At 35.4% G+C, this 26,582-nt stretch overlaps 1 protein-coding gene across 2 annotated transcripts in view; it reads right to left on the bottom strand.

Moving 5' to 3' along the window:
* Window positions 1–26,582, bottom strand: part of LOC118189879 (organic cation transporter protein-like) — a 199,943-nt gene that overhangs the window by 114,066 nt on the left and 59,295 nt on the right. The window lies entirely within an intron of this gene.

Genomic DNA, 26,582 nt, shown 5'->3' with positions numbered 1-26,582 from the left:
CGAGATAGTGGTTAGTGACTCTGGCTGCTGCATCGAAGAGCCCGGGTTCAAATCCCGGAGAGAGCATGGATGTTTGCTAATGTATAGTGTCTGTGCGGTATGGAAGCACTCTAAATATGCGGTAAGCCGAAAGTCCCCTCGAGAGGCTACCGGTAGGTAGAGAGAAGTGGGAGACCCTCGGACCCATCCCCCCGGCGCGCTCTCCATCAAAATTGGGGGTGGAACTGACCAAAGTCGTACTGTCATCTGTATGGTGCTCAAAGCTGCAGCATATATCCGATAATTGCATATAATTATATGCCCATATTTATTTTATTCTTTATATTAAAAAATACCAAGATACGTAAGTATTACCGAATATAAAATTCATCAGCTAGACATCTGCGCAACTATTTTTAAGGTGGTAATTTTACTTTCAAGATACTTGACCCTGAACGCTGTCGAACAACGATTTCAGCGTCCAGTCAAAGTGTCCTCACCGCTTTAAATATAGGACTCCATGACCGTTTTAATTCGTTCATGCTACTCAGATGGTTAAGAAATAATAAATGTCATAGCATTGAAATGGCATGTATGAGAATGATTACATTCCATTGTTTAAAATTCTTCCTCAACAATTTTTTTAATTAATTATTGTTAATAAGCACGTGTTATAATTTTTGTCACCGGCAAAAAATTTTGTTATTTGTATTTACTAATTTTCAATACATTTACTTAAAATTGGGTAGTTGTAGAAAAATGTGAAAGGATTCAGATTTTAATGGTCGCCCAAAAGGATTATTTAGTTTTTTACACCTTCTCTGAGCTTGCAGTCTACCAGCTTGCTCTTGTACTCACTCCTGCTAAGTTTTTTTTTTTTTTAAATCTTTTTAGCTTTATTATTCGGCATCGTTTTCTTCGCATTTACGCCGCATACAGTTCAATAACAAAATCACGTAATTTTTAACAGCATTACAACATGTGTTTAGAATTTCCGATGTAATATTAAGTATTGGCATACATTTTTTTATTCTTTCCAGTCTTTTATCAGTTCATCATCTCAATGCTCAGGATTTTTAATAAAATATCTTACAAGAAAACATGTTTTTTGTCTTCTTCTTAACCTTCTGTGTCTTTACTTTATACATTAAGTACCATGTTCTTAGCATTTACTCGTGTTCTTAGCAAAATTCAATTCCATAAAAAAAAAATCACAAAATATTTAAAAACAGCATATCCTCGAAATTCTCAAAAGAGTGTTAGAGGTTGTCATACATATTACTACTTCTTTAAAACGTAGCCGCATCATAAAAAAGAAAAATGTATATAATGATTTCCAATGATTTCAAAGTTTTGCAAAATATGAAATAAATAATAAAATGAATTCGAAGTTCCAAATTCGGGCTTTCAAGTGTACATATTCGACTGGAGTCGTTTTTCCATAATGCTAGGGGCATACATGCATACACACAGATTCTTCAATGCTTAATATATTTTAAAATACGATTTGTGATAATATTCAGTGGCAACAATTTGAAAAGGGATACGCCGATTTATAGTGAACCAACACAAAATCCCAATTGAGCTTAATGGCTTCTTTAGGGCTGAAAAAAAGGAAAAGAATCTTTGATGTGCATTATTTTATATTATATTTTACATTATTTTAAATTAGAATAAAAGAAAAATATCTGTGATTTTTTAATGTTTTGAATATCAAATTTACTTCAGTAATATAACCGATCTTATCTACGTAAATAACCTCTATGGTAACGTTTCACGTTGGCCAAGATTCGAACATATTATATTTTTGGTAGCCAATTGCTGTTATGAAATGTAGAGGTTATAAAATGTGCCGTTATAAAATGTTTAAAATGTGCTTGTGATGGGCATGAAATGTTCTGACTTTGAATAACAAATAAAGGAAGTCCTATAATATTTGTTGTATGGAGTCATGTTGTGTGGTTTAAGTTATAAAGGAAGGAAGGATGACTTAACGCTATTGTTCACAATGTCTTAACTGACAAGAATTATGACAAGAACCACAGCGAACATAATGAAGGAAAAGGAAAACGGTGGTGCGCAAAAAGAATGTAACCATAAAAATTTGTGCTTCGAATGCTCGTCATGACGAAAGAAATCCTTAAGTATGAATTCAGATTCAAACAATTTCGGTGACACAGCTATAGTATGATTTCGCAATTTTTTGCAATCGGATTGAAAATCTCGCTTTCGTTTCTTGTTCAGGTAAGGATGTGTTTACATACGTATTACGTCAACATATTTACATTTAAAACGCCTATTTGCACGAAAGTCAAGCACGAAATTCATCCTTTATTTATATGAAATTCAATTTCAGTACGTGTGAAAATTTCTTTAGGTCTGACTAGAGCAATATTTGTGTCTCATTTTGTGTCAAGACTTGATAAATCAACCTTTATCTAAGTCATTATAATAACTGAAAACTAGTAGTTAAGTCTTAGGATCGCTAGTTTTAATAGCAATTGATATAATTGAAATTCTTGCTATGCATGACGAAGATAAAACTTAGTTTTCTTTTGGAAATCGGCCCGTTAGTAGCTGAGCCGGTGAGACCGCTGTACACTGGTAGTTGGAAGCTAGGTTCTAACCTCTCTCCGTGCTTTTCCGTGAATACGAGTCATTTTTACTCATAATGTCATGAATAAAATCATCTCTTCTTCTTGGAAGATATCTTTCGTGTGTTTTACAATAATCCAATCCCTTAGATCATCTACATTGTCATTTACTTTCATAGAAAATAGTTCTTAATCACTATTTTCTGAAGATAAGAGAATAATTCTTATATCAAAGAAAATGGTCCTTAAGGACTGTATTCTATTAGTCTTTAAGGACTAAGGTCCTCAAGAACATTTGCATGCTTATCAAAATATTCCTTGTCTCAAACCTGAGTTATATGTGAAAAGATGATATGTGAAAAGTATCTAGTGTAATAAATTACTACTGTATGTGAAAGTATGTGAGAAGTATCTGGCTTGATGGAGCCAGATACTTCTCACATACTTTTTTCGCATCAGATACTCTAAAAAGAGCTTCTTTTAGATTTTTAATTAAATTTTTTTTTTACTTATTATAGAAAATTAAAACACTTTACCTTATTTATCATGCCGCCGTATTGGCAAAGAGGTAACAGATAACACTATTTACGTGCTTCCTGCAACTAAATGCAACTATATGGGCAGGAGTCCCAGCTGCAAACGCTCATATTAGGCAAAGGGTGGTAGTCTAGTCAAAAGTCACCTTGAAGATGATTGCAAATTCACTTCTCACCGAACAACCGGGGGGTCCCACACTGCCTTCATACGGATAAGTTTCTGACTGCACTTTCGAGCCAGGACTAAGGGTTCACACTACCCGTTCTCGGCGCTACTTGTGCGGCGTGACCTAGTCGCTTAAAATGCTCCCTCCAGTACTACCTGGTCTGCCCGTCACCGAGGACATTAACCAGCACAACCGCCCTATCGAGCTACTGGTGCCATCGGCTCCAGGACTTAACGCTAAGTCCACGGATCTGATAGTAATGAAACGATTGTCCCCGTGTTCTGAAACCGCCAGGCTCGTGATTTTATACCCCCCCGTAACGGAGATTGCCTAGGTACAGAGTCTAGCCAGTAGCTTCATTGGGTTTCCTGCTTCAAGCCCTACACATCAAAGATGCAGACTGACAACTTTCATCTGCAGTTATGTGTAAAAGGAACTTAAAATAAATAAATATTTAAAAAAATTAATAGAATAATAGCTGAAGGCTTTCAGATTTTATATTGCACTCAAATGGACATATTTCCGTTTACAGAAGTATACAGGTTTCGAGAGCGTTTGGGCTAAAAATATTTAAAAACAGCATATCTTTAGAATTTCCGATACAAAGTCTAGCGAGCCGGAGATAAAAATATTTTATTCCCTACAGTGTTGCCACTGCTCACTTTGAAATTCTTGAGCTTTCGAAAATTCGTTAAAGCTCTACAAAATATGAAATAGGCAATAACACAAATTCAAAATTCCAAGTTTGTGCTTCCAGGGGCTGATGTTCATATGCAGGACTATGTTATTTTAAATTTGATGACTCTAGGTACCATTGTTTTTTCACAGTGCGAGAAACATATATATATATATTCATGAAGATTCTTAATTTAGTTTCTTTAAATATAATACAGGACGCTAATATTTAGTGACAGCAATTTGAAATGTGATACACCCTTTTATAGTGATTCGACGCAAAAGGGCGTTTCCAGACTAAGACTCTTCTGGGTTAACGCCGTTTGGACAAAAAAAAATTGAACTCTTTTCTAGAATTTAAAGAAAATTAAGCTCATTTGTAAATGAATATGCTCAAAAACAGGTTCCTGGTCTAGTTCTTTTTAAAAGACAGCTATAATGTTTAGAAATGCATGCTAAATGTCGTCTGTTTGAATAAAGAAAACCAGGCGAATAATATGAAACAGAACGAGAAACCTGCAATTTACAGAAATAAAAACATATATGATTATGTTCCATCATCATTATTCTACGTTGAAGAGGCAAACGAATTAAATAAATAAATGGAACATTACATACATACATTCATGACATATATAGAAATTTGCTACATTCTTCTGCATGAGGAATTACCTTTTAATTGCGTATCAAGGATAATGAGGCGGTTAGAAATCAAAAATTTATATATATATTTTTAAATTCTTCCTTTGTTCTAACCTAGATTGCTCAAATCAGTAAATGGTTAAGAGCCTACCATTAAGATAGGAAAATCATGCAATTATCTTTTTTTGGCAACCAAGTTCATGCAAAAACTGATTATTCTTATAAAGCGTAAGTCGATTTCTGTTGTTACTACATGACTACAGCTCATTCAATTATACGTATTTTTTGCAGCATTTCGTTTACACTTATTTCCTCGAATTTCATTAGATATGTTTCTCATTTAACTAATTCACTTCTCACTCCGCGGCAAGGCAAAAACACATAAAATCTCAAAATATCTTTATTCAAAATTGAAAAATATAGAAAAATATAAAAAATCCAAATACAGTTAAAACAATTAAAAAACATTTTTTATAATTAAAATTAGAGTTTCTACCCCAAAACATGCAATTCGGCCAACGGGCAAGAAAGCAAATTTTTTGGTGCACAAAACTGGAAGTTTACTTTTGGTCCCACTCGGCAAAAAGATACTGAAGGTGCAGAAACTGACTTAATTCAGTATTCTGCTAAGTTTTAAATATAAACAAATATGGCTGCTATGGTAAAAAATTAAACTTAGCAGCGCCTAAACAACTTTTAAATTGTTGATAATTCTAAATGCAGATTGTATGAAAATTAACTAAAAGCACAAAAACCTTAACTGGAAGATAAGAACAACGTAATTCAATCATTTTCAAAGCAAAAAATGCACAGTTTACAAATACATAAGATTAAAAATAAAACTGAGCTCATGGAGCCTAGTGACGGAGTGTGTATATATATATGTATATGGTGCGACTGATTGCAACCATAAAGAGAGGTGCATTACTTGTTTTTGAGCTATGCGAGATACATGCATATATACGTATGTACATACGTAGAGACGTCACAAAAAAAATCTCTGCAGAATCCATTCTAAATACTTTTTGCAATCTGTTTTGGGAAAAAGAGTCCTTTATTCTGTCCTTACGTACAGATACCACTCAAAAACATCGTTAAATTGCATTCGATAACTATCAAAATAGATATTTTCGTTGAAATATGATACCCGAAATTTTTCGCGATTACAATACTTTCTTTATTTCTTCCAAAGAAGTAAAAATCATATCTGTGTACGGCAAAACGCCTGAAACTGTCATTATACTGTGAAGTGCAGTTGCATCATGATGAATAGAAATCAGTTTGAACTTGGAAAATGTTTGCATTTCCGTAAACTACAGGGTGTGATTCAAAAGTTTCAAGACCCACCTCAGAACTAGAAATTTATTGGATATTTAAGTACAGAGGACAAAAATTCTTAAAAATATGATCCTTCAGCATCAACACAGCGCTGTAAGACCATCTTCCACTGTTCGTAACCCTTCTGGAAGGCCTCGGGTGTCATTCTGTCAAGGGCTCTCGTCGAAGCCTGCTGAATGGCGTCGATGGAGTAGAATCGCTTCCCTTTTAGGCCTGTCTTGATTCGGAGGAAGAGGAAAAAGTCACTTGAAGCCAAGTCGGGGCTGTAGGGTGGCTGCGGCATGGGACATGCGACGGGGGACGGGGCACCACCCCTCCACCGTAGGTTAATTGGTGTAGCACAACGTCCACCAATGTCTATAGACGCACCGGAGAGGCCACACGAGGGTCCCGCACGGGACGCCGTAACCTGGCGCATCGAGAGGACGGTCCCACAGACCAAAAGCGCCCTCCAGGATAGTGCTCTCATCCCTTGATACAGGCCTCAGTATTTATTGATATTCGTTGTGGCCATACAAGGGTCATCACTGCTTAGCTGGCTGGAACGAATACATAGGATTACATTGAAGGATTGTGGATTACATTATAGATACGTTAAACATACGGCATATTAAAAATCAATGACTGAGGTACTATGTGTACATTAACAGGACATCACATAAATATCAAGGCCTGAGGCTCTAGTTGCATTAATACTTCATTCGGCCGCAACGTCTGCCGCTATTTGTTTACAATGCATGGACTTCAAAATATTACATATATATGAAGTGATATAAAACGGTTTTACCAGGAAAATGTTAATCTGCTAACTCAAGTTATCTGTTGTTCATAAAGCATCGTACTGAATCTGAAGATCTCGGCTATAAAGGACCTTAATATTTTATGCTATTTTAAAGCAAAAATTAAATCCTTCCGCATATAACAAACTCGCTATAGAGGTATCAAAGCGATTCTTTCACACGTTATGACAAGCAGGGTGCAAACCTAATATTCATATCAGCGAATACGTTTCAAGAATTAAGCTTTAAACTCCATTCTAAAGCTAGATATGCTATTCACGTCATAAAAAATCTGCTACTCATCCAAATGCCTTGAAGTTCGTTATCTCAATCAAAGGAAAATCTGAGCTCAGTTCCATAGATGGTGCACGAGTAACTTACGGAACGGCCAAAAGGAGTTTGAAGAGTCTTCTACTATGCTTTGGAATCATATAGTGTAAGCCCTAGCTGAAAAGACTAAATAGCGAATTCTCTCTAGGTCTTGGAAGAACAGATGACTGCAGAAGAATGTTTAAATAACCTTTTATTTCAACTTAACAAAAAGTGCTCTTGCTTGGTGCTCATAATCCACCACCACTTGTGGCTAAGTAACTTAAAAGCAACTTTTGGCTCAACTTGTATAAGATGTGAAATCACAATAAAGTAAGGTGGGCTACACGACTGGCTCTTTATTTACCTAAACCGCTAAATCGGCTGCAAACAGCAAAGCCGAACCTTCTTGGATCTTGGATCATATCTTTACTGCTGGCTTTAGCTACTAGGAGCTCTTACCAGTATAATATCATCATACCATAGGCCATTAAAGTTAAAAATTTAAGAGGTGTATTTAAAAATACACCGCGCCCGAAGGCGAGATCAATAAATGAGAGAACTCATAAAATAAGTTTTGCTAAATTGCATATCATGGCACATCATGGGTGATTATATCAATGGCGGCGAGAGGCGAAATGAAAGTCTAAGCTTCTGGGTATAATCTTTAAATAAATAGGAAACTGTAAAAGGCAAAAATCAGGTCATGTGGCTCACTAGGGCCAATGAGGTGAGATTAAGCACTTGGTGTTGACCACGAACTTTGATTTTAAAACACAAGATACGAAATAGTAAAAATAAAAAGTTCATCTTTATTGAATAGTAATTGAAGAGTAATAGTAAAATAAAAATTTTGTATAATATATACACTACCACCACTTAGAATTGTGGTGGATCGTTCGAGGTATTTTCACTATGTGCTCAATAGTAGGGTCATAGTCTGTAAGTGATTTAATAGCTTCATACGGATAATTTCTCCTATCTTCAAAGAGGTTGTGTGCAGAAATTAGGATTTGGTCGTGAATTGGGTTGATATCCAGGTCTTTGTGAATTTGAGAATTTCGCACGAACAAGGGTGAAGCTATGCTATGCTACGTAAGATTTTGCTTTGAAGAACGTTTAATTTTTGTCTGTTTATTTTTCGGGCAGTAGCCCAAGCTGGAACTGCATAGAGGATTATTGGGCGAATAAGTGAGAAAGCCAAACCTAGAATATGAATCTATATATATATATAAAGAAGAAAGTCTGTGTGTGTGTTTGCTCTCTAATAGCTCAGTCACTACTACAGCTATTGTCACTAAACTTTCTACAATTCTTTTCTGAGTCCTGGAAAAGGTCTATGTCCACTTTTCTCCAAAAAAAAAAAAAAAAAAAAAAAGTAGCTAAAATCAGAGATATTATACAAAAACTCAAAAAAAGATAATTTTCGCCCTCATTCTTCTGAGTGGCAACAGTCTCACAAGCTGGAGATGAAAATCTGCTTTCTTCAGAAAGTTGTTGCCACTGCTCTCTTTCAAATCCTAGAGCTTGTTAATAAAAAATTTCTAAATTTTACGATGAAATAAAAAAACATTGCCAAACGTTAAATACATTATTCCCGATTCCAAAAATTCATGGGAAGCCATTTCGACTATTCTCATCTTCGTACGACTTTAATCAGCCGATATATTAATTAAAACCTTTGATAGCGCTAATTGTCGCGCACATTTTTCCGACTGGCAACAATCTCGAGCGTTGGGGATAAAAATGCTTTACTTCGAAAAGTGTTTATACTGCTCGCTTTCAAATCGTTGAGTTTGTTAATCAAAAAGTCGTAAGTTTTACAAAATCTAGACATATAAAGAAGAATGTCTGTTCGTTTGTTTGTTCGCTTTAGTGATTTCTGATCAATTCTGATTAAATTTGCCGCATTTAATTGGCTAAAATTGAATGTAGGTGAAATATTGCATGGAACTTGAGCTTTTACTAGCATTTGATTAGAAAGACGAAAATCATTCAAAACTGAGTGCCATTGTTGCTGATATAATGAGAGATAATTAGCTTATTTTCTCTGGCAATTTTTTATGTGGATTCCATATTGCATCAGACTGAAAAATCTATGACTATGAATCGTATTTTTTGCATCAGTATTAGAGAAGGATTACAGCGGTATCGTTCTGTCTGTTGTTAGATGCATTACTTTGAATCTAACTTAATTGGCATCGGGGTACTTCCGCTAGTATAATCTAGAGAAAAGTGGCTAATCACCAACTAGTGGCAATTCACGTACAAAGCTACTTCAGACACGCAGCATATATTCGAATTTAACTCTCCTACGACAAGCTCTTAAAACCGCTGCTTAAATACTGATACCTAACTCATTTAGATTTGCATACTATGCCATTAAAAATTTTCATTCGGGCAGGAAACTGAAATCAGAAGGAAAAAAGGAAAGTTTAGTTTAGTTTAGTTTAGTTTACGAGTATGCTGCAACCCTCCTGGCCGACAATAATCGGCCTCATCGTTAACGCAGCACACCCGACGCAGACAAACAACAACAAAATAATAGTAATAAAATAAATAAATAAAAGATTAAAATATTTAAAGTCCTATTCCTATGCTAGTCTTGTTTTCATTCACAATCCTCATAATTTCTGTTGCATAGCTATTCAAGAATTTTCTTTTTTCAATTACATTTTGTTCATTTATTTTTCCAAATCTCGTCCTCACACTCTCGGTCAGTTTACATTCTTCCATAAAATGAGCTGCATTTCCGTACTTCCCACAAGCCAAGCATTGATCATTGCCCTGGAGATTAAAACGTTTTAAATAGGCAGGGAATCTACCATGATCCGTGATAACTTGAATAGTATTAAATAGATCCATTTTTCTTTTTATGGTCAAAATCCTCAAGTAACCCTTATTTTTATTTGAACCATTCCATTCCCGAGCCCATTTCTCAATTATACTAGCTTTCATTTTTCTCGAGGTAATTCTTCTGGAATCATTAATAGCCTCATAAATATCACCCTCTCCCAGGGCAGCCTCTTTAGCTAGTATATCCGCCCTTTCATTCCCGATAACACCAATATGTGCCTTGACCTAATGAAAATATATACCATTTTTCTCTCTTATTTTGTCATAAAGGTTTTTTATATCCAAAAGAAGTTTATTGTTTGGTTCCGGATTTGCCAAGCCTTGTAGGGCCGAGAGAGCATCAGAATAAATATGTATTGTAAAGTACTGTTTTAAGTTTTTATAACTCCATCGCAGTGCTTCTCTAATTGCAACCGCTTCAGCTTGATACACTGATTTATTTCCTTCTAATCGTATTTTTCTATTATAGATTTCGACTCCGTAATAATAAAATATAACAAAAGCGCAACCAGTTCCACCTTCATAGTTTTTGAAATTAAAAAGTAACTGGTTAGAATAAAATAAGGTCTTTGGAAGTTCAGTTTTAAAATATTAAAGAAACCATAACGGGATACTGTAATAAGCTTAATGAGTAAAAGTTGTAAATTTGAGATTATTTCAAGCTAACATAATGTCTTAATTAATCAACTGATTCAACGAATCCCACAGAGCAAATTTTAATTGCCTTATTAATTTGAGCTACAGAACTATAATCTTTCCCGCTGATTCAAACTGAATTGAAATTTTAAATCGGCACAGGAAATGTGAAATATATTTTATTATTAGCAGATAGTTAAACGAGATCTAATAAATTGTTAAGAATTTATTCGTGAACAATGAGGACCTTCCATTAGTTTGTTATGAAGTTCTTGGTATTTGCAGACAATTGTTTGAATTGATTTCATCAGTATTAAAACAATTCATTATTTTAAAAATAATTCGCAATCAAGTTTCAAAATAATGTGCAATTACAATACAGCCGTCAATCATAATTTTCCTTTCTTTGTCATCAATCACAATGTGTAGAAACTGTGCCCATTGCCGAATGGAACTGATTCAAAGTGAATAACTAATTTTTAAAACTTTTTTTAACACTCGGCAGCTCCTATTTGCTTCTAATTCCGAAACTAAATAGTAATACACTTAATTTAGATGCCATTTAATGGCTTTTCAACTTTTAAAACAGCAATCTTCAGGTTTTTGAGACACGTAGTAAAAGATTTCTGATAAATTCTTCAAGGAAATTTCTGCTACTGGAAAATAGTTAATAAGCATCTCAGAAATCGAAAAAAAAAAAATGTCCAGAAAAGAAGCATCATATGCATCAAATGATGAAGCCATGAATAAAAATGTTGAAGCCATATGTTGATTGCATAGATGCGTAAAGAAGAAGCTTTCAGTCCAACTTTAATATTCCTTTTCATTTTTGTTGACAAACATTTTTAAGGCAGCACAGATAAACTGGCGCCATAAGCGTGTGTTCTAGAATTTTTTGCACCTTTGCGATGTGTTCGAGATGAAAATCCCGCTTTGAATGATTTGGTTTCAATTTCGATTTCATTTCTGTTAGTTAATAATTATTTTCTAAATTTATGATTGGCTAGAGCTTTTATGTAATGGTATACTTCATTAACATTATGAAAACAAATCATATGACGATGAATCATTTTGAAATGCTACAGTTTAGATAAATCTTTTATGAGCAGTTACCATATTTAAGATGCAAAGAAGAAATAACCAAATTAAAATAGAAAGTTAAAGGACTACTGCAAATTAAAGTACAATTTCGCCTTACATATTCTTTATATGCACATAAGCATTATGAAAATATCTTCCAGTTATAAATTTTATAATCATTATAATCATGTAAAATCATATAGCATAATAGGAACAAGATTTTAATGTTGAAAATATGCGCTACATTAAATACAGTCTTTTGCAAAAAAAATCGAAGCACAAAGAAGAACTTTTGCAATCGTGACGAAATTTGGTATGCAAAAACATCTTCATCGAACATGCAAATGATCAAAGTTTCAAGGCAAATGAACAGGAATTGCGATCATAGCGTGCATTTCTGGTGCGCAACTCGCGAAGTATAAAACCAGTAACAGAGACGGAATTTTTTTTGTTGCTGCCATTGTAATTCCATATAGAAGCAACTAGAAATGCCATTACGATGATATCAAAGACCTTACAGACAACTAAACGACTTCAAACGTAGTCGCATTGTAGGGTTACGCGAACCTGGGTGGTCATACCGAGCAATAGGCCGCCACCTGCAGCGTACAGACAACGCTGTGCAAAGATGTTCGCAGCAATGGTTGCTACAAGGGATCTGCCAACGAAATGAAGACTCTGGAAGGCCAAGGAGCGCAAATGCGAAGCAAGATAGGATGATTATTTGCCAGGCCCGAACCGCCCCAACGGTATCATAGTCGACTATTCAACGCACTACAGCCACGTCTATACCTCCCGTGGTACAGTTCTCCATCTCACGTCGCTTGTCTGAGGAGGGGGGTTACGCTCACAGAGGCTTTTTAAGACGTTTGCCTTTGAACCTACAATATCGGCGAAGTTGTCTGGAGTGGTGGTGTAGTCGATCATGATGGCTGCTATCATACTGGCATCGTATAGTGTTCAGCAATAAATCCCGCTCGCTCTTGAAGTAGATGACCAACGTCCTTGTGTCTGGAGTGGACGGGGCCAGCGGTCCCATTCAGCCTTTGTTTTACAAAGGCATACAGCCATAACCTTTGGTGTGGTGGTGGAGGGCGCTATTTCTTATGACATCAGGTCATCTTTAGTCATCCTCCGTACATCTGTAACAGCTCAACGATATGTTGATACCATCCTGCGGCCGGTTGCATTATCCTTCATGGCGCGTAATCCAGGGGCCATTTTCCAACAAGATAATGCTAGGCCACATACCGCTCGCATATCTCTGGACCGTCTTCGTGCTCTGATACTCTTTCTTAGCGAGCAAGGTCAACAGACCTTTCACCAATCGAACATATCTGGAACATAGTAGGCCGCCAGTTTCAGGCACCACAAAATATCGCAGATCTGGACCGACAACTGAGAAATGCCTGGCAGAATGTGTAGCAGGATGACATTAGGAACTTCTACCACTCCTTGCCTCGACGGATTCAAGCATGCATTGCCGCCAGGGGCGGTTCGACGAACTACTAATTTGAACACTCAATGGGTGATTGTAAGCCGTGAACAGGTACTATGACCTTGATTTTTTAATCGTTTTATTGCCCGTGTATGAGCTATACACATATTCTATTTCATCAAAAACAACCACTTCCTTCATGGTGCTTCGATTTTTTTTTGCAAAAGAGTGTATTTAAGATGTTTTTTTATTAATGTATAACCGGGTAACCGGTGAAGTGATAATTAAATAATTTTTTTTTGCAAAAGAGTGTATTTAAGATGTTTTTTTATTAATGTATAACCGGGTAACCGGTGAAGTGATAATTAAATAATGCTGGTCATCAATTATAAATTATCTCAGTTTACAGATTTTTAGCTGCTAAATTCGGAAGCCGTGAGCGGAAAGCTATGTTAATGATTATAATTATAAATATTTTTGAATTACGTGTATCCGCATATTCAGCAGTATAGTCGCGTTTTTTTCCCGAGCTAAACCTAAACAGAGGTGAATGACAAGAAAAGATTAAATATAAAATCAGAGTAGATCCATAAAGGATAAATAAATTCTAAAAGTTTTCTAAATTTACAAAGAACTAACTGTTATTAACCAGAAAGCGCTATGTCAATTTTCTTCTTACAGACACTGACATCTCGTACACTGAAAACCTGAGACTAAATTCATCTGTTTTTAAGCGAATACAGAAAGATTAGGCTGATTTGGATTATTTTATTTAAGCAAAACACATAAGGGATGTTTTTTTCAAGTTGAATTACGGACACCCTAGTTGATTCAGTCCCACGAGATGGAATTCGAGGATATCCTACCATTTTCCTTAAAATCAACAGCATTTCGAGAGAACAGATATGGCAAAAGAATGGCGTCTATAATTTTATCAGTTCCAGATATAGGTTTTCAGATATATGTTCCAGTGGAGGGTGCATGTTTAGAAACCAAAGATGTTTAGAAACCAGACTTCGCGAATTTCATTTCTCTTGCATCGAAATTGATGAGCTAATTTCTCTCACTCAACTATGTTTGAAACAAACGCATTTTGTTTTCCAAAATAAATATCACAAGCAAACTGAGGGATTAGCCATGGGAAGCCCCCTCAGTCCCATCCTGGCTGATATCTACATGCATTATTTTGAATCAAAACTGTTTGATACTTTAAACTTCCCGGCATGGTTCCGCTACGTAGACGATACTTTTACCCTGTTTGAAGGTAATAAAGATGATTTAAATAAAGTTCTTTCAACAATGAATTCTATCGATCCTGCTATTCAGTTCACTTTTGAACTTGAGACTTGTAATTCTCTTCCGTTCCCCGACATTCTGGTCACACGTAACACATCCAACTTCAGTACTACGATTTACCATAAAGCTCCATCGGTTTGCCTTCCACCACACTTCAAAGCATGTCATCTGACTAAACAAAAGTTACCTTCATTTTATTCCTATGTTTTCCGTGCCTCTCCAAAATATCCCTTAATGAAGAACTAAATTATTTAAAAGCAATAGCTATTGACAGGGGCTTTTCACCCAACACTATTAATCAAGCAGTTTAAAAATTCTTATCTCAACACACCAAAAGGCACACTCTTGTTTTAGGAGATTATAAAAATTCTGTTGTCATTCCCTTCTTTCCATCAATTAGCTATAAATTTGCCCGTATTTTGCAGAAATTTAACTTTCGGGTCGTTTATTCTCCCATCAATAAAATTCCGAGTTCCATACTCAAGGACCCTATTCCGGATATGAATTCCTGAGGTATTTACAGGATTCCTTGCCAGTGTGGTTTAATTTACATTGGGTGATCTAAGAGAGCCTTAAAATTTCGCGATAAGGAACATGAGGCATATGTTAGGAAAAAGAAAACACAGAAGTCTTCTGTTGCCCACCATTGTTGGTCAAAAATCACACTTTCAATTTTTCTGATGCCAAAATTATTCAAAAAACATCTCAGATCTGGATTTTCTAGAGGCATTTCACATTTAAAAAAATCTTTTTGTTCTAGTTAACGACCCTAATTTCAATTTTGCCTTCAGCCTTTACAGAAATTATGTTTTAGTTTTGGTTTCTTCAACAGATGGCGCCAGTAGCTTATCTCTTGTCCAGGCTTTTCTTGTCTTATGTTATCATTATATCTTATCTCGTGCATTTGGGCTTTTGCAGCTGAGGATAATGGTTCGGTAAAACCATGGAAGCTAGTCCTGTGAAATTTGAAAATATAACGCTGATTTTTGTTGTTTGACTTCTAAATTAATATTTGCTCCGCGTGTTATTGTATCTTAATTTCAGATATATGTATTTCAAAGATACTATATACACCGGAGCGTAACCGAAAGATCTGATACGGACACCACATAACTTCCATGCGCAGCTTATTAAATTATATACACGTTTTTTGCACTTCATTGAAGCATTTCTCCCCTCGAATTTTCATAACTTAATTAACCGATGCGTCAAGGAGATTTTAAAATGAAATCAAAGTTACAAATTTTGGAATTCCCTGTCTCGATCAATTTTTGTTGTACAGGAGTTAAACTTTTTATAATTTTACTTTTTCATAACGGATATAAAACTTTCCCAAATATAAATATAGACAGGAGAACGCATTAAAAGATAGATTCCCTTTTTTTTATCCAAAATTAAATTTTTGTGTAATTTGACATTGCCAAAATATAAATATTTTCGTCATTTAAAGTACACCTGTAATCAGAAATATATGGCTGCGACCAATGATTGTAATCAGAAATATATGGCTGCGACCAATGATTGCGAGAATAAAGATCGAGAAAGATAAGATGGCCTCTTAAGATGGATAGTGAGGTGGGTATATACAGGATGTTCGGGATAAATTTCACATATTTATAATTGATTATATTTTTCCGTAGGTTGGAGGTATTGACACACACTACTCGTCATTTAAAAGTTTGGACCCTTCTTCATTCATATACAAGATGTCAGAAAGGATGGATGACTGGAACCCACCTGAATCATGGAAGAGAATAACTTGCATCATGATGATTCATTGTGCCGGCCATCAAAATAAGGATATTATGACTGCTGCCCAGTGCTCCCTGAACACAGTAAAAACAATCAGGCATGAACTAGAGACTTGCAATGGTGACTGCGAGGATGTAGCAAGATCCCTAGCAGACGATCTGATTGCGTTCGTACAGCAGAATTCCTCGCAAATCTGCAGGAACAGGTGTTGAAGAACCCTGGCATTGGAATTCGGGCTTTGTCACGTGAAATGAATGTTGCAGCCTCTACTATGAAGCTTTCGCTCAATGAAGATCTTCGCTACTACTCATACAAGCGGATTTTCTTTTTCCTTACGAAACTGTCAAATTTATCCCGAACACCCTGTATATATATTCTTTTTTCATATTGTCTATAGCGTTAAAAACGGAAGGTGCATACGTAGATATTATAGCAGTCCTAAATACAAATTTTCAACGTTCTACGGCTAATCTTTTTGAAAGAGTCCTTTTTTCTGTGCGTACGCGTAGTCTTAACGCAAAAACAATAGTCCAGGTGGATCCGGGACTGTAAAAATGGATATTTCCGTTGAAATATGATATCCGAAATTCTTTGCGATTACGATGCTTCCTTTACTTCGCACATGGAAGTTTTTTTTTTTTTTTTTCATCCCAATAGCGGGCATTTGCCTAAAACCACACAACCACACTGGCCACTACTAAGGCCAGAAGTGGTGGCTATTTTTATGGAGAGATACCTAAACGGGCGGCCACCGCTACCTCCTGTTGAAAAGACAGACAATTTTGCTTCCGCGCCTTCTCCGGGATCCAAACCCGGGCCCTTCGGTATTGCAGTCAGGCTCCCCTAACCACTCTCCTGCCCACACACAACACTTAACAGACTCAAGCAACCAGGAGCCAGATTCTGGCCAAATTGGTTCCAGAATCTACAAAGTAACAGAGTTGCCTAGCGGAAACTGAAAACAATAATTCACTACTGTATTAGCAAATACTCTCTTCTGACACTGGAAAATAGTAGTCATAAAAGTCTATATAAGCTAGTTCAATATATCAGCAACAGAGTATGTTCAATATGTAATTTTGTATTTATGCTGTGCCAGGTTCTCATACATAAAGTTCGTACTGTATCTGAATGCTGTAATGTATCTGTACATGTTTATATCTTTTATTTATGGTACCTAATTTATCTTAACGATCACGTATACCTCAATGGCATGCTTCTTGTAAACTTCTTGTATATATCAATATGAGTGAGAGTATGTATACTTTTATTTGTTTCGGAATATCTATGTATGTAAGTGTATATATATATGTATATGAGTTTGTATTTATATGTATATACATATATTCTGATTGTACTCTTCTTCAAGTGTCTTGTATGCACATGTATATATTTCTTTGTACATTGTTGTACTCTTCTTTAAGTGCCTTGTATTATGTATATCTCTTTTTTGCATTTTATAAATGTCATCTGCTCAGCCGGGGCTGCCCAGGGCTGCGGCCTGGTAGCTAGTGGTTGACTCCCGCCGAGTTGGTAACCAATTCTGCATGGATATATCTATACATGGGTCGGAAGCCAACTCAGCGGTTTACGTCCCCTAACCACTATATCGTCTCAGCGGCTCGCACGAGGAAGTAAAAATAAAGAAGTTGAATAAAAAAACTTTCTCAGAGATTCTTGAATATAAAAATATTTCAGAAAAGGCAAAAAGCAAGATTAAATTTTAGTGTTATTCCATATCAAATTGCAAATATTTATTCAAACGTTTTACAAGAAACATATATTGATCATGCTAAGATAAAAAGAATCGAAATTCAGGTCAAATTTCAAGAATATTGAGCAAGAAAATAAATTGGGCAATGTTATTTCTTTGTTACTGTTAATCAAAGTCACTAATCTTTTGTAACATTAAATCTGCACCAACATCTTAAAAAAGCATTTATCAAGGTATGCGAATAGTTGACTTAACGTAACTTGCTTCAGCCTACGTTAAGCGAAACAATGGTTTAGGTCATCCATGTCGTGTTTCAGTATTTGATTTTAGAAGCATTTTTCACTGATTTTTTTGTCCTTTAGATTTTAGTAGTCTTTCTTTTCGATTCCGTTTTATTTGCTTATTTGCTCGTGTTTCGATTTATCTTTGGTTTAATGCTAGATTTGCTTCAGTAGCGCTCTCTTTTTTTAATATTGCAAGTTTCAATGGCGTTTAATTTATGCATTCTAACCCCTGAATGAAGGTTAATTTATTGTTCTGAGATATGATGGTATTCATGAGGTCCAGATTTTATATTCTAAATTCAAATTTTGACCCTGATTTTATTATATGCCTTTTCCAGTGTAAATTATGGTAAAAAGGCTTATTCTTCTTTAAATAAACATCTTGTCCCTGAAAATATAATACAACTTATTCCAAACAGAAGATGAATAAAGCTCGATCGAGTAAACAATAAAATTTCTTTTTGGAGAACAGAAAAAAATTAAATATTTCACAGTAGATAATTCTCAAGGCATCAGAATGGAAATTTACGAATATTAGTATGATTATTGCAGGAATATGTATTGCGTAAAAAGGTGAATAATCATAGCAGGATACGTGATTCAGGGAACCAGTTCTGTGATAAAGGTATGTGATTTATTTTCCTCCGAAGAGTAAATTACACTTTCTTTTCTCTGTATTACATTTAGCAGAACTCGGATAAAAATTTTCCGCTTAAAATGCGAATGTTTCTTACCTTCCTTCTAAACCACTGATCCCCAAATCTGTAACAAGCCAGTCGCCAGGGAGGAGGAGAACATTTGTAGAACTATGTTGAGTCATAAAGCCAATGGCACTTTTGTGCTGTAAGTAGTGATGGGAAACTTCGGTACATTTTTGTACCCGGTACGAGAGTAACGGGTACAGACAAGTACCCGGTACAAAATACCCGTTACCCAAGTAACCATTACTTTGAAAAGTACCGAAAACCGATTTCAAGTACCGAGTACCCAAGTAACGATTTGGAGTACCGAAGTAACGAAATACCGGAGTAACGGTTTGCTGTACCGTAGTACCCTAGTAACGGTTTGCTGTACCGGAGTACCCTAGTAACGATTTGGAGTACCGATAGTAAGTAACCTAGTAACGATCTGGAGTACCAAAGTACCCTAGTAACGATTTAGAGTACCGAAGTGCCCTAGTAACGATTTGGAGTACCGAAGTAACGAAATACCGGAGTAACGGTTTGCTGTACCGTATTACCCTAGTAACGGTTTGCTGTACCGTAGTACCCTAGTAACGGTTTGCTGTACCGTAGTACCCTAGTAACGGTTTGCTGTACCGGAGTACCCTAGTAACGGTTTGCTGTACCGGAGTACCCTAGTAACGATTTGGAGTACCGATAGTAAGTAACCTAGTAACGATCTGGAGTACCAAAGTACCCTAGTAACGATTTAGAGTACCGAAGTGCCCTAGTAACGATTTGGAGTACCGAAATACGCAGCTAACGATTTTGCGCACTGAAGGAACTCTGCCACGTCACCACGTGTTTGATTTTATCTGTACGGAGTAAGATTTTGAATAACAGAAAACATGCCAACTACGGAAGTGTCTGAGGAGCAGGCAATTCATGGACACAAGGAGCGCATATCACCATTTCGCAAATACAACCAGATACTACTGTCCTCGTACCAAAACCGAAGTGAGCTGAACCCTCATCGATCCTCCAGTAACGAATACCGAAATACCGAGAAGAGACGCATATTTTCGTTACAAAGTAACGAATACCGAAAAGCACCCGTTTCGGTACAGAAGTAACGAATACCGAAAAGTGCCCGTTTCGGTACAGAAGTAACGAATACCGAAAAGTACCCGTTTCGGTACAGAGTAACGAATACCGAAAAGTACCGATTTCGGTACTGAAGTAACGGGTACTTGGATGTACCGATTTTCAGTACCCGTTACAACTAAGTACCCGTTACAAAATACCCGGTTCGGTAGTACCGACTCATCACTAGCTGTAAGGCATCATTTGGCTTTTTAACCAGTTATTTTATGATGATTTCTTTTCCTGTCTTCCTCGTTTTCCTTTTTCCCTGCCAGAATGTAAATTTCTAACCTGTGTGATATTCAAATGAGGTAGAAAGGAAATTGTATTTAAAGGAAGGTTTTACACGATAGAATCACAGCGTGTTCTGCTTGATGACGGCCGCGTTGCTAATTTGATTCTCTTGAAAGTAATGTTCTACGGCACTGCATTGTTCTCGCAATTAGGCTTGTCACGATGACTTTAGGTAAGAGCTAACTTGCTAGTTACTCTATTTATGTAGCCATTAGACTAACCTAACAAGACATTTACATTAACAAGACAAGCCAGCCTAACAAGACATTTACATAGAAACTTTACATTAACACTAGACTTACGTATTGAATATACAATTACAAAGACACAATATACAATTATTTCAAAGAAATTAACCTATTAACAAAAGTTGGATTATGGCAGATTGATATAACATAATTACTTCGAACATACATCATACAAACGTTCATTGTACATCGGACATTGTACATTGTACTTCATACATACAATATAAAGACAAATTATCTTGTTAATACATATTTCCTTTCATTTTTTTAACTTGTTACACACAAATGCATCAACATTGAAGCCTTACATTACTTTTTTGTAAATTTATGTATCATAAACTAAGAAAATATACATTAGAAAATCACATAATACTTACATTTACATTAATATATCTAATAAAGTCGTATATTATTTTTTAATTAATGACTTAATTATTACAAGATTTTCTCTTTCTCCCTCATCTCCTAATACAGTCCAAATTCTTAACGTAGTTATTTTGTAAAAACATATTCATGCCATATTTAGCTGTTTCAGACATTTGCAATATTTCTGAAATCTTGCATTATTTTTGTAAGTTATGGAATAAGAGGTATTTACACAGATGAGATAACATCGTGACATATGTCTGCAGGAAACTACAATACGTCTTCACGTATCAGCGAGAATTAAGTTCTGGCCTTAAAGGCAAACAGAAACGGACAAGCACGCGCGTGGTAAGGCAGCAAGAAGTCTCCAACGCTTTTGTCGAAAAGCCATATCTTAAATACTTAACTGTTTACAAGCTCCTTTGCATAAACAAATCTAACTTACACTTATTCTGGCCGGAAATAAATAATAGCAAAGTTTTAAAATAAAGAAATAAAAAAAAAATCTGAAATGTTTCAGATTTTAAATTACGTCCAAAGGGGCGTTTTTTAACATTTTGTGTGTTACCTTTCTTTATTAAATATCGTTTTCCTCGCACTTAAACCATAACATCCAGTGCAACAGCAATATCGCAAAATAGTTTTAAAACGAGCATATCTTTAGAATTTCCGATACAGAGACTCACGCGCTGGAGATAAAAATGTTTTTTCTGCACAACGTTGCCATTGCTCGCTTTGAAATCCTTGAGTTTGTTAATCAAAAATTGGTCAAAGTTTTAAAAAATAGGAAATCGATCATAAAACAAATTTCAAATTTCAAATTTGGTCTTCCACATGCTCATATTCGTTGGAGGATTACGTTATTCAAAATTCGATGACTCTATGTACCGTTATTTTATGACAATGTGAGAAATATACATACATTTACGCAGATTTTCATTATTTAATTTCTTCAAATATAATGCAGGACTCTAACATTTTATGGCAACAGTTTGAAAAGTGAACCGACATTTATCCGTCCGACGCAAAATGCCAAAACGAAACTAATAGTCCTTCGGGATTCAAATCCCTTTGGACTAATAAACATTAGTAAAATTAAAATCCTTACAAGCTAACATAGAAATCATATCCTAATCATTTTATAGTCTGAAACAGAAGAACAGAAGCATTTTAATGTATGGTATAATGAAAGGTAAATATCATCTGAATGTATTTGACTTTTCGTATGTATGTAAATGCCAAAGTATATATCCCTCACATACGTCTTTTAATATATGCTGGGAGACATATACTGTTTACATACAGCAAGAGCATCTGAATAACATTTTACAGAGCATCATCTGATGATCTGCAAATTTTGTTGCCTCGAAGAAGCTTTAAAACTCTGTTTTTTTTAAAAAAAATATAATATTTTGATAAAGCGCAAAACATCCTCGGAAAAGCAAATGCTACAAAAGTGTTCAAAACATATCATTATTGAGTGCCTTTTATGTGGGAAATAAAAACATCATTATTTTATTACAATTCTATTCATAGAGTGTGTGTGTGTGATTATGGCAAAGCCTCGAGGGCTATCTGCCTAGGGGGAGGGATGCCTTCGTGGAGGACTTTCTAGGGGAAACTGGCTCGTATGCGCGTTACACATGGGGGAAGCCACGAAAACGCCCATGCAGCCAGCCCGTTCGCGAGATTCGAACCTCGGACCGAACTGCCAGTGTTCAGCGACTTTACCGCTCGACCGCTGGTGGGCCCTTCTATTTATAGAAAAAAAAAATTACTTAATGTTTTTAAAGTAATAATAACTGAACAAAAATATTATTAGTCCAAAGGGGCAATTTGCCCGGAAGAACTATTAATTTCGTTTTGGCATTTTGCGTCCATTCACTACAAGCGTTGGTTCACTTTTCAAATTGTTGTCACCAAATATTATCGCCCTGCATTATAAAGAAATTAAATAATGAAGAATCTGCATAAATGCATGTATGTTTCTCGCATTGTGATAAAATAAACGGTACCTAGAGCCATCCAATTTTGAATAATGTAATCCTCCTGCGAATATGGGCATCTGGAAGCCCAAATTTGAAATTCGAAATTTGTTTTATTATCGATTTCATATTTTGTAAAACTTTAACGAATTTTTCATCAACAAACTCAAGGATTTCAAAGCGAGCAATGGCAACGTTGTGCAGAAAAAACATTTTTATCTCCAGCGCGCGAGACTGTGTATCGGAAATTCTAAAGATGTGATCATTTTAAAACTATTTGGCAATATTGCTCTTGAACTGAATTTTATGGTTTAAGTGTGGAGAACATGATATTTAAGAAAAAAAGGTTAACACACAAAATGTTAAAAAAAACACAAAATGTTAACAATAACACACAAAATTTTAAAATCTGAAACCTTTTGGATTTTTATCTTTTTTTAGTTTTGATTTTTTGATTAATTATTTTAGATGGTGACTTTTGAGGACCAAGTGATATTGAAATCTTTTGTTCGGATTCTGACTAAAGGAACCCTTACAGTAATCGTTTGGAATACCAAGTATCCCCAGAACACAATTAGAAGACCGAATTCTAATGCATATTAATTAATATTTAAATAAAATTATACATATCTATGAAAGAAAAACAGTTTCTTACCTTTCTGCAAATAAATTATGTTATAGCGTGCGTTATGTTTTGTTGCCAACAGTTTTCTGTTTGCGTTAGTTTGTCCTCTTATGAACGTGATAGTTAAAAAAATCAGTCTTCTAGCATCCATAAAACATTCGCTCAGTTTAATATTGGTTTGTTTCTATCGATACCCATAACAGATTTAAAATTGCTCATTAATGCGGATCCATTATTTTAGCACCTGAGGTCTACAAAACATTAACATCAAATGCATCGCAGACAAAGTCGACAAAATCAAACACAAACGCCTGATGTTTTGGAGATTAAATTGAGCGGAACACTTCGATAAAACAGACGCGAATTGCATTGTAACACTCACGTCCAGGCGTAACACTTTTCTTGTCATTCTTCCGCATTGTGACAACTGGAAATCGAAAGGAAAACTTTGTCTTCCTACTCCAATTACTTTTATCATCTAATCAAAACCTTCTTTCATTCGTCTAATATATCATTCTTGTAATAACTTTTTGTAAAATCTCTGAAGTATGTGCGTACTACATTTATGAATATAGTAATATAATAATCTTACATTGTAAACTTTTAAATTTCAATTGAAGATTTTTAAAATTGAATAAATATTGTTTCGAATTTTGTATAATGTGACATGAAAAGTGAAACAATGCCGACAAACCAAGATTACAGGCAACAATATTTAACACTGAAGTTTAACATTGGCTAAATGCAAGCTGACGATGGTTTTAGCGACTAATTTTTTTCGACAAATTCGACGATAAATCGTCAAATGTCATCAAACTTGACTATCATTTCGCGACAGTTTAGTCCGGTCCCTGGATAACTGTAATTGGTAATGTAATTGAATAACTGCAGTTGATCCCTATGTGTAACTGTAACCGTATCCGGCCCTTGCATGTAACTTATATATACCATATATGCCTTCCAGTAATTTCGAAAATTGGAAGCTATTGTAGATTCGTCGGCGGACGGGATAAAACTACATTAGACCGTAAACAGCATCAGTTCTCAGGGTTTAGTTCAGAGCTGACTTCCGAGTACTAAGACATCTCCGTGCGAGCTTCGCTCTTTGGATGCACTTTGCATTGAGTTGTGTTTAACGATCTTAGTAGTTTGAAGTGGTAACTACTGATTGTGCTTCGTCATACTGAGAAGAGCTTTATGAGTATTTCTGTCGAAAGTTCCAGAACTGTAAAGTGTTTCTTTTATCAAGCTATCATGGTTCTGCGTGCATTCAGTCCATTACGAACCCGTACGCACGTAACAATATGTTCACCGAAAATAAAGAGCATATAGAATAATTTAAAGTATATAAAAAATGCAAATGACTCTGCGTAAACATAAGCAGGAAAAATAATTCTTAGCTGTCCTAATAGTCTTGGTCATATGTAACTGAACATAAAATCGTAGAGTAGATAGACTAGATAAACTGAATATAATTGTTCTCACACATATATTTATGTACTGCCACTCAATTGTTTCTAGCCATTATGCTAACGTCCCAATAAATTCGTTTATGATCACCCCATAAATTTATTTTCGTCGTACATGATGTAAAATATTGGTACTGTTATTTTTTTTACATTGTAGAGACATTATAAGGTATTTCTCCCACCTTCTTGCCATGCCTTCGTGGTGTGGTGGTCTGCACGCTGGGCGCGTATTCCAGAGGTCCGTGGTTCGATTCCCGGCGAAGGCGTTGCATATTTTTCATCTTGCCTGCTTCCAAAACATACCTAATGTTTCTACAAGTGGCGCCCAAGCTGAAGTATATAAGGTATTTTTCCCGTCTTCTTGGCATGCCTTCGTGGTGTGGTGGTCTACACGTTGGGCGCGTATTCCAGAGATCCGCGGTTCGATTCCCGGCGAAGGCGCTGCTAGTTTTTCAAGCTCTTCTTGCTTGCTTTCCCCCCCAAAAAAAACCTAATGTCTCTACAGGGGCGCCCGAAATAAAAGGGTATTATTGGATGATGATTTTCCACACCCAGGATTTGGCGACTGGGTCCCCTAAAAAAAACCCCAGTCACCCTTTAAGAGGAGGAGTCTATAAGGTATTTCTCCCGCCTTCTTGGGATGCCTTCGTGGTGTGTTGGTCTGCACGCTGGGCGCATATTCCAAAGGTCCGCGGTTCGATTCCCGGTGAAGGCGTTGTTAATTTTTCAATCTCTCTGGCCTGCTTCCAAAAAAACCTAATGTCTCTACAACATTATCTAAAACCATGTAATTTAAAAATATATTTTGTTTTACCCTTTTCAGCATTTTGAATATGGAAAAGTAACAAAAATAGCGACTAACCATAACAGTTTATCAGCCTAACAAACAAATATACGTGATGTCACAAGATTTTGAAGGTTCTTCGATCTATCTGACATAGTAGATTTGTATTCAATTCATTTGTTCTTCTACCTGATTTTGAATACCGATCTCATCTTGACTAAAAAATTTCGTACTCTTATAAATAAAGATTAAGTTGGATTGCAATTAAAAATTTCCAAAACTTTTTGAAAAACCCGAGTAAATTTGATAAATTGTGTTAAAATTTTCAAAGGTTCATTTAGAAGTTATATTTCAATTTATCTGATATTATAAAGATCGATATTCTGAGAGAATTAATTTGACCACTAAACTAGAAGACAAGCGAAATGTGTTACTGGAAACACCTCTACGAGTATTTTTGTGAAAAGTTCCAGAACTCTGAAGTGTTATTTTGATAAAATAAATTTTATCAACCTATCATCGCACCTTTGTGCATTCAATCTATTACGAACTCGTATACATACACAACAATATTTTTTAATAATTAGTTTGACTATTAAGCTATCAGATTATGCTTCAAAATGAACTTAATAAGAAAAAATGTATATCAAATTTTGAAAACATTTTATAAATTTGCATTACCATTACAAAAATATGCTGTGAAAATTTTCAAAAACTCGCCTCAGTAGAAGAGCATTACAAACTAATTTCAAGAATTTATCCAAACAAATTAGAAAATGTAAGAAAATACGGATGCAATAGTCTCAACACGTTAGTTTAATAGATAACACACTTCCTTAAGATGAATGAATTTGCCATTTTTCTCGACATTTAAAAACATATTATCAGTGTGATTCAAAATGGACAATCTTTCAGGTTAAATCGTTGCAGT

This window comes from Stegodyphus dumicola, chromosome 6, assembly GCF_044657685.1.
Source record: "Stegodyphus dumicola isolate Sdum_Otavi_A_Nest chromosome 6, ASM4465768v1".
NCBI lineage: Eukaryota > Metazoa > Arthropoda > Arachnida > Araneae > Eresidae > Stegodyphus > Stegodyphus dumicola.
This window is presented reverse-complemented; position numbering and strand designations above follow the sequence as displayed.